The sequence below is a fragment of the Arachis hypogaea genome, chromosome 1 (genome assembly GCF_003086295.3).
Source record: "Arachis hypogaea cultivar Tifrunner chromosome 1, arahy.Tifrunner.gnm2.J5K5, whole genome shotgun sequence".
Lineage (NCBI taxonomy): Eukaryota > Viridiplantae > Streptophyta > Magnoliopsida > Fabales > Fabaceae > Arachis > Arachis hypogaea.
In genome coordinates this window covers 86,708,430-86,718,731 of record NC_092036.1, presented here as the reverse complement: position 1 = coordinate 86,718,731, position 10,302 = coordinate 86,708,430, and the positions used below count along the sequence as shown (strand labels likewise).

The following is a 10,302-nucleotide window of genomic DNA, read 5'->3' as shown; positions in this document are numbered from 1 at the left end:
GAAGGAGTGAAGGAGGGTTTATATAGGAGTGGGGAAAGGGTAGGGTTCGGTTAATGGAGGGTGGGTTTGGGTGGGAAAGTGGTTTGAATTTGAATGGTGAGGAAGGTGGGGTTTTGTGAAGGATGGATGTGAGTGGTGAAGAGAAAGATGGGATTTGATAGGTGAAGGGTTTTTGGGGAAGAGGTGTTGAGGTGATTGGTGAATGGGTGAAGAAGAGAGAGAGTGGTGGGGTAGGTAGGGATCCTGTGGGGTCCACAGATCCTGAGGTGTCAAGGAAAAGTCATCCCTGCACCAAATGGCATGCAAAAATGCGTTTTTAGCCATTTCTGGCGTTAAACGCCGGGCTGGTGCCCATTTCTGGCGTTTAACGCCAGCTTCTTGCCCTTTTCTGGCGTTTAACGCCAGTCTGGTGCCCCTTTCTGGCATTAAACGCCCAGAATGGTGCCAGACTGGGCGTTAAACGCCCAACAGCTAGCCTTACTGGCGTTTAAACGCCAGTAAGTTCTTCCTCCAGGGTGTGCTGCTTTTCTTCCTGTTTTTCATTCTGTTTTTGCTTTTTTCATTGATTTTGTGACTTCTCATGATCATCAACCTACAAAAAACATAAGATAACAAAGGAAAATAGTCAAAATATAACATTGGGTTGCCTCCCAACAAGCGCTTCTTTAATGTCAGTAGCTTGACAGTGGGCTCTCATGGAGCCTCAGAAATGCTCAGAGCCATGTTGGAACCTCCCAACACCAAACTTAGAGTTTGAATGTGGGGGTTCAACACCAAACTTAGAGTTTGGTTGTGGCCTCCCAACACCAAACTTAGAGTTTGACTGTGGGGCTCTGTTTGGCTCTGTTTTGAGAGAAGCTCTTCATGCTTCCTCTCCATGGTGACAGAGGGATATCCTTGAGCCTCAAACACAAAGGATTCTTCATTCACTTGAATGATCAACTCTCCTCTATCAACATCAATCACAGCCTTTGCTGTGGCTAGGAAGGGTCTGCCAAGGATGATGGATTCATCCATGCACTTCCCAGTCTCTAGGACTATGAAATCAGTAGGGATGTAATGGTCTTCAACTTTTACCAGAACATCCTCTACAAGTCCATAAGCTTATTTTCTTGAGTTGTCTGTCATCTCTAGTGAGATTTTTGCAGCTTGTACCTCAAAGATCCCTAGCTTCTCCATTACAGAGAGAGGCATGAGGTTTACACTTGATCCTAAGTCACACAAGGCCTTCTTGAAGGTCATGGTGCCTATGGTACAAGGTATTGAAAACTTCCCAGGATCCTGTCTCTTTTGAGGTAATTTCTGCCTAGAGAAGTCATCCAGTTCTTTGGTGAGCAAAGGGGGTTCATCCTCCCAAGTCTCATTTCCAAATAACTTATCATTTAGCTTCATGATTGCTCCAAGGTATTTAGCAACTTGCTCTTCAGTGACATACTCATCCTCTTCAGAGGAAGAATACTCATCAGAGCTCATGAATGGTAGAAGTAAGTCCAATGGAATCTCTATGGTCTCATTTTGAGCCTCAGATTCCCATGGTTCCTCATTGGGGAACTCATTGGAGGCCAGTGGATGTCTATTGAGGTCTTCCTCAGTGGCATTCACTGCCTCTCCTTCCTCCCAAAATTCGGCCATGTTGATGGCCTTGCACTCTCCTTTTGGATTTTCTTCTGTATTGCTTGGGAGAGTACTAGGAGGGAGTTCAGTAATTCTCTTGCTCAGCTGACCCACTTGTGCCTCCAAGTTTCTAATGGAGGATCTTGTCTCAGTCATGAAACTTTGAGTGGTTTTGATTAGATCAGAGACCATGGTTGCTAAGTCAGAGGTATTCTGCTTAGAACTCTCTTGTCTGTTGCTGAGAAGATGATGGAAAAGGCTTGCTATTGCTAAACCTGTTTCTTCCACCATTATTATTGTTGAAACCTTGTTGAGGTCTCTGTTGATCCTTCCATGAGAGATTTGGATGATTTCTCCATGAAGGATTATAGGTGTTTCCATAGGATTCTCCCATGTAATTCACCTCTTCCATTGAAGGGTTCTTAGGATCATAAGCTTCTTCCTCAGATGAAGCCTCCTTAGTACTGCTTGGTGCATTTTGCATTCCAGACAGACTTTGAGAAATCATATTGACTTGTTGAGTCAATATTTTGTTCTGAGCCAATATGGCATTCAGAGTGTCAATCTCAAGAACTCCTTTCTTCTGACTAGTCCCATTGTTCATAGGATTTCTTTCAGAAGTGTACATGAATTGGTTATTTGCAACCATTTCAATCAGCTCTTGAGCTTCTGTAGGCGTCTTCTTCAGATGAAGAGATCCTCCAGCAGAGCTATCCAAAGACATTTTGGATAGTTCAGAGAGACCATCATAGAAAATACCTATGATGCTCCATTCAGAAAGCCTATCAGAAGGACACTTTCTGATTAATTGTTTGTATCTTTCCCAAGCTTCATAGAGGGATTCTCCTTCCTTCTGTCTGAAGGTTTGGACTTCCACTCTAAGCTTACTCAATTTTTGAGGTGGAAAGAACTTTGCCAAGAAGGCATTGACTAGCTTTTCCCAAGAGTCCAGGCTTTCTTTAGGTTGTGAGTCCAACCATGTCCTAGCTCTGTCTCTTACAGCAAAAGGGAATAGCATAAGTCTGTAGACCTCAGGGTCAACCCCATTAGTCTTGACAGTGTCACAGATTTGCAAGAATTCAGCTAAAAACTGATGAGGATCTTCTAATGGAAGTCCATGGAACTTGCAATTCTGTTGCATTAGAGAAACTAATTGAGGCTTAAGCTCAAAGTTGTTTGCTCCAATGGCAGGGATAGAGATGCTTCTCCCATAAAAGTCGGGAGTAGGTGCAGTAAAGTCACCCAGCACCTTCCTTGCATTGTTGGCATTGTTGTTGTTTTCGGCTACCATAGGTTCTTCTTCTTTGAAGATTTCTGTTAGGTCCTCTACAGAGAGTTGTGCTTTGGCTTCTCTTAGCTTTCTCTTCAAGGTCCTTTTAGGTTCAGGATCAGCCTCAACAAGAATGCTTTTGTCCTTGCTCCTGTTCATAAGAAGGAGAAGGGAACAAGAAAATGTGGAATCCTCTATGTCACAGTATAGAGATTCCTTTAGGCGTCAGAGGAAAAGAAAAGTAGAAGACAGAAGTAGAAAATTCGAACTTATCAAAGAAGATGGAGTTCGAATTTTGCATTAAGGAATAGTGTTAGTCCATAAACAGAAGATTTTGAAAACATTTTTGAAAAACACTAATTGATTTTCAAAAATGAAAGTGGAAAAGAAATCAAGTGATTTTTGAAAAAGATTTTGAAATTAGAAATCAAAAAGATTTGATTGAAAATTATTTTGAAAAAGATGTGGTTAAGAAGATATGATTAGTTTTAAAAAGATGTGATTGAGAAGATATGATTTGAAAAACATTTTAAAAAGATTTGATTTTGAAAATTAAAAACTTGGCTAATAAGAAAAGATATGATTCAAACATTAAACCTTTCTCAACAGAAAAGGCAACATACTTGAAATGTTGAATCAAATCATTAATTGATAGCAAGTATTTTTAAAAATAGAAAGAAATTGATTTTGAAAACATATGATTGAAAAGATATGATTTGAAAAAGATTTGATTTTGAAAAAGTTTGAAAACTGAAAAAAAATCTGCATTAAAAACAAAATCTTCCCTCTTGTGCCATCCTGGCGTTAAACGCCCAGAATGGTGCACATTCTGGCGTTTAACGCCCAAAACTATACCCTTTTGGGCGTTAAACGCCCAACCAGGTACCCTGGCTGGCGTTTAAACGCCAGTCTGTCCTTCTTCACTGGGCGTTTTGAATGCCCAGCTTTTTCTGTGTAATTCCTCTGCTGTATGTTCTGAATCTTCAATTCTCTGTATTATTGACTTGAGAAGACACAAATTAAAAATATTTTTGGATTTTTAATAATAAGGAAAAATCAAAATGCAACAAGAATCAAATAACAATGCATGCAAGACACCAAACTTAGCAGTTTGTATACTACTGACACTAATGAGAATGCATATGAGACACACAAAACACTCAAGTCAAGAGAATTTAAAGATTAGAGTAAGAAATCATCAAGAACATCTTTAAGATCACTAAGACACATGAATGAATGCATGCAACTGACACCAAACTTAACATGAGACACTAGACTCAAACAAGAAATATTTTTGGATTTTATGACTTTGTAAATTTTTTTTTTGTGCTTTTCGAAAATTAAGTGGAAAAAGAAGATAAAGGTATCAAAATTCTTAATGAGAACTCCAGGAATCATGCAATGTTTAGTCTAAGACTCCGGTCCAGGAATTAGACATGGCTTCACAGCCAGCCAAGCTTTCAAGGAAAGCTTCGGTCCAAAACACTAGACATGGCCAATGGCCAGCCAAGCCTTAGCAGATCACTGCTCCAACAGCAAGATTGATAACAATCAACAAGCTCTTGTGATGATAAGTTGAAACCTTGGTCCAATGAAATTAGACATGGCTTCACAGCCAGCCAGACTTCAACAAATCATCATGAAACTCTAGAATTCATCTTCAAGAATTCCGAAAAAAAATACCTAATCTAAGCAACAAGATGAACCGTCAGTTGTCCAAACTTAACAATCCCCGGCAACGGCGCCAAAAACTTGGTGGACGAAATTGTGATCACTACAACTTCGCACAACTAACCAGCAAGTGTACTGGGTCGTCCAAGTAATAAACCTTACGCGAGTAAGGGTCGATCCCACAGAGATTGTTGGTATGAAGCAAGCTATGGTCACCTTGTAAATCTTAGTCAGGCAAACTCAAATGGGTATGGTGATAAACGCATAAAACATAAAGATAAAGATAGAGATACTTATGTAATTCATTGGTAGGAATTTCAGATAAGCGTATGAAGATGCCTTCCCTTCTGTCTCTCTGCTTTCCTACTGTCTTCATCCAATCCTTCTTACTCCTTTCCATGGCAAGCTCAAGCAAGGGTTTCACCGTTGTCAGTGGCTACCTCCCATCCTCTCAGTGGAAATGTTCAACGCACCCTGTCACGGCACGGCTATCCATCTGTCGGTTCTCGATCAGGCCGGAATAGAATCCAGTGATTCTTTTGCGTCTGTCACTAACGCCCCGCCCTCAGGAGTTTGAAGCACGTCACAGTCATTCAATCATTGAATCCTACTCAGAATACCACAGACAAGGTTAGACCTTCCGGATTCTCTTGAATGCCACCATTAGTTCTAGCCTATACCACGAAGACTCTGATCTCACGGAATGGCTGGCTCGTTTATCAGGCGAACACTCGGCTGTCAGGCGATCAACCATGCATCGTGTATGAGGAATCCAAGAGATATTCACCCAATCGAAGGTAGAACGGAGGTGGTTGCCAGTCACACGTTCATAGGTGAGAATGATGATGAGTGTCACGGATCATCACATTCATCAAGTTGAAGAACAAGTGATATCTTAGAACAAGAACAAGCGGAATTGAATAGAAGAACAATAGTAATTGCATTAATACTCGAGGTACAACAGAGCTCCACACCTTAATCTATGGTGTGTAGAAACTCCACCGTTGAAAATACATAAGAACAAGGTCTAGGCATGGCCAAATGGCCAGCCTCCCAATGATCTAAGATAGCATCAGAACAAAGATAACTACCCAGATATCTCAATACAATAGTAAAAGGTCCTATTTATAGAGAACTAGTAGCCTAAGGTTTACAGAGATGAGTAAATGACAAAAATCCACTTCCGGGCCCACTTGGTGTGTGCTTGGGCTGAGCAATGAAGCATTTTCGTGTAGAGACTCCTCTTGGAGTTAAACGCCAGCTTTGGTGCCAGTTTGGGCGTTTAACTCTCATTCTTGTGCAAGTTTCGGCGTTTAACGCTGGGAATTCTGAGGGTGACATTGAACGCCAGTTTGGGCCATCAAATCTTGGGCAAAGTATGGACTATCATATATTGCTGGAAAGCCCAGGATGTCTACTTTCCAACGCCGTTGAGAGCGCGCCAATTGGGCTTCTGTAACTCCAGAAAATCCACTTCGAGTGCAGGGAGGTCAGAATCCAACAGCATCTGCAGTCCTTTTTAGTCTCTGAATCAGATTTTTGCTCAGGTCCCTCAATTTCAGCCAGAAAATACCTGAAATCATAGAAAAACACACAAACTCATAGTAAAGTCCAGAAAAGTGAATTTTAACTAAAAACTAATAAAAATATACTAAAAACTAACTAGATCATACTAAAAACATACTAAAAACAATGCCAAAAAGCGTACAAATTATCCGCTCATCAAGAGTCAAACATTATCTTGTAAGCAATTTTGAGCAAGAATGCTCAAAACTGAGACTTGATTAAACCTCAGTAATAGTCAAACTAAAGACAATAAAGAAGCACTTGCTGGGAGGCAACCAAGCCATTTTGTTAATTAATTGAATTTTACAGGTTCATACTAATTATCTTCAAGGTAAAATAGCAATTGCATGAGTTCACAGAGTTACAGAAGGATTCAAAGGATAAAATAGCAAAAAGAAGCTCACTGGTGCAAAAAAGCCACTAAGAGCTGTTTTAGGCGTTAAACACCCAAAAGGAGCATCTACTGGGCGTTTAACGCCAGTAGAGATAGCCATCTGGGTGTTAAACGCCAGAAAGAAGTAATTTCTGGGCGTTTAATGCCAGATTTGCAACATCCTGGATGTTCAGAAAAACGCCCAGTGATAAAGGATTTTCTAGTGTTTAACGCCAGCCAGATGCTACAGCTGGGCGTTAAACGCCCAGGAGAAGCTACAAATGGGCGTTAAATGCCCAAAACATGCAGCGTTTGGGCATTTAACGCCAGGATTGTGGGGAGGAGGTAAATTCATTTTTCACTTTAAATTTTTTCCATTTTTCATGTTTCAATTCATGATTTCTTGCATAAACATGTTACAAACTCTCATCTTCCAACTTCAATTCCAAAAATTTTTAATCCTAAACATGTTTCTTAATTTTTCTTCAAAATCTTTTCAAACCTTTTTCAAAACTCAATTATCTTTTTGAATTCCTTTAAAATCCTTTTAAATTTTTCTCAAATCTTTTTAAACTCATCATATCTTCTTTTCAAAATTCAGATTTATCTTTTTCAAATATCTTTCATAACTTTTCAATTTTAAATTACATCTTTTTCCTATCATACTTATCTTTTACAAATCATATCTTCTATCTTATCTTTTTCAAAATTTTCGAAAACCCACCCCTCCCCTTTAAATCCACGTTCGGCTTCCCTCCTCTCCTCCACAATTCGAAATTGGCTCTCCTTCTATCCCTCTCCTTTCCTTTCTTTTGCTTGAGGACAAGCAAACCTCTAAGTTTGGTGTGTTTATCCGTGATTACTAAACCAATACCCACTAAGATCATGGCTCCTAAGGGAAAACAAACCACTCCAAGAGGCAAGAAAGAGAATATTCCAAAACCACTTTGGAATCAAGGGAAATTCTTAACCAAAGAATATTCAGACCATTACTACAAAATAATGGGTCTAAGGTCAGTGATCCCAGAAGTTAAATTCGATTTTAAAGAAGATGAATATCCGGAGATCCAAGAGTAAATTCGAAACAGGACTTGGGAAATCCTAGCTAATCCTGAAACAAAGGTGGGAAGAAACATGGTTCAAAAATTCTACTCTAATCTGTGGCAAACAGACAGGTAGAGAATAGCTGGAACCGCCTTCTATGACTATCGGACGCTGGTCAGAGGGAAGATTGTTCACCTCCACCCTGACAAAATCAGGGAGATCTTGAAGCTACCTCAGCTGCAAGATGACCCAGATTCCTTTAATAGGAGAATGATGAGAATAGATAAGAGCTTGGACAAAATTCTAGAGGACATATGCCTCCCTGGAACCAAGTGGACAACCAACACAAAAGGAGTTCCAAACCAACTCAAGAGAGAAGGTCTCAAACCAGTCGCCCGAGGCTGGTTGGACTTCATTGGGCATTCTATACTGTCCACTAGTAACCGCTCTGAAGTCACCATCAAAAGAGCAGTAATGATCCATTGCATTATATTGGAAAAAGAAGTAGAAGTTCATCAGCTGATCTCTTGTGAACTTTACACAATTGCAAACAAGAACTCTAAAGATGCCAAATTGGCTTATCCAAGCTTAATCTCTATACTATGTAAAGATGCTGGGGTAAAGATGGGAGTAACTGAGTATATCTCAGTTGAGTGACCAATCACCAAAAGGTCAATGGAAGGACAACAGTGCAGGACGACCCCATCAAGAGGAAAGCACAGGAGTTCCTCCGGGAAATCCCTCAAATTGAATATTTCTGTAATCCCTAGTAACTATGGAGCAACTAAAGGAAGAATAGCAAAATCAAAGTAGCATGCTTTGAAAACTACTTAGGGAACAAGAAGAGCAAGGGTGTGAACTGAAGCAACTGAAGCGCCAGAAGCTGTCTTTTGAAGGGCCTAGCACCCCACAGATTAAAGGAGCATCTACCTCCTAAAATAAAGGTTGTTGAGTCCTAATCTTAGCCTTAACTCTGTGATAATTGTTCTTATTAGGAATTTACCTTAGAAGTTATATATGAGTAGTAGTAACTAGTATATCTATTTTGATTTTATCTCCAATTGAGCTATACTTTATTTTTCTCATCATCATCAAACATAAATAAAATAGCAGATTTTTAGAATAAGGAGGCAATATTTTTTCGAGTTTTTAATGATGAAAATTTTAATTATTTATATGTGGTGGCAATACTTTTTGTCTTCTGAACGAATGACTGAACAGTGCATTTTTTTTATATTGAATTTTATGAATGTTAAAATTGTTGGCTCTTGAAAGAATGACGAATAAGAGAAATATTATTGTTGATCTAAAAAATCATGAAATTGATTCTTAAAGCAAGAAAAAGCAGTGAAAAAAAGAGAAAGAGAAGTGGAAAAAGCCAATAGCCCTTTAAACCAAAAGGCAAGGGTGAAAAGGATCTAAGGCTTTGAGCATCAATGGATAGGAGGGCCCAAAGAAATAAATCCAGGCCTAAGCGGCTAAATCAAGCTGTCCCTAACCATGTGCTTGTGCCATGCAGGTCCAAGTGAAAAGCTTGAGACTAAGTGGTTAAAGTCGTGATCCAAAGCAAAAGAGTGTGCTGAAGAACTTTGGACACCTCTAATTGGGGACTTTAGCAAAGCTAAGTCACAATCTGAAAAGGTTCACCCAATTATGTGTCTGTGGCATTTATGTATCCGGTGGTAATACTGGAAAACAAAGTGTTAGGGCCACGACCAAGACTCATAAAGTAGCTGTATTTAAGAATCAATGTACTAAAATAGGAGAATAAATAATAATATCGGAATTCTGAGTTTCTATGGATGCCAATCATTCTGAATTTCAAAGGATAAAGTGGGATGCCAAAACTATTCAGAAGCAAAAAGTTGTTAGCCCCGCTCATCTAATTAGAATCTGAGCTTCACTTGAAACTCTTGAGATATTATTGCTTCTTAATTTCTTTTTATCCTATTTTATTTATCTAGTTGCTTGGGGACAAGCAACAATTTAAGTTTGGTGTTGTGATGAGCGGATATTTTATACGCTTTTTGGGGGTAATTTCATGTAGTTTTTAGTATGTTTTAGTTAGTTTTTAGTATATTTTATTAGTTTTTAGGCAAATTTCATATTTCTGGACCTTACTATGAGTTTGTGAATTTTTCTGTGATTTCAGATATTTTCTGGCTGAAATTGAGGGAGCTGAGCAAAAATCTGATTCAGGCTGAAAAAGGACTACTGATGTTGTTGGATTTTGACCTCCCTGCACTCGGAATGGATTTTTTGGAGCTACAGAAGTCCAATTTGCGCGCTCTCAATTGTGTTGGAAAGTAGACATCCAGGGCTTTCCAGTAATATATAATAGTTCATACTTTACTCGAAGATAAATGATGTAAACTGGCGTTTAACGCCAGTTCCATGTTGCATTCTGGCGTTGAACGCCAGAAACAGGTTGCAAGTTGGAGTTAAACGCCAGAAATAGGTTACAACCTAACGTTTAACTCCAAAAATAGCCCAGGCACGTGAGAAGCTCAAGTCTCAGCCCCAGCACACACCAAGTGGGCCCCAGAAGTGGATTTCTGCACTATCTATCTTAGTTTACTTATTTTCTGTAAACCTAGGTTACTAGTTTAGTATTTAAACAACTTTTAGAGACTTATTTTATATCTCATGACATTTTAGATCTGAACTTTGTACTCTTTAATGGCATGAGTCTCTAAACTCCATTGTTGGGGGTGAGGAGCTCTGTAACGTCTCGATGAATTAATGCAATTATTTCTGTTTTCTA

General features: G+C 39.3%; 1 non-coding gene across 1 annotated transcript; it reads left to right on the top strand.

The window, feature by feature from the left end:
* Positions 1-2,393: 2,393 nt before the first annotated feature.
* On the top strand, positions 2,394-2,500 carry LOC112715479 (small nucleolar RNA R71). Its single transcript, XR_003159715.1, has one exon. It is a non-coding gene; the product is annotated as a small nucleolar RNA R71 (small nucleolar RNA).
* The last annotated feature ends 7,802 nt before the right edge of the window (positions 2,501-10,302 follow it).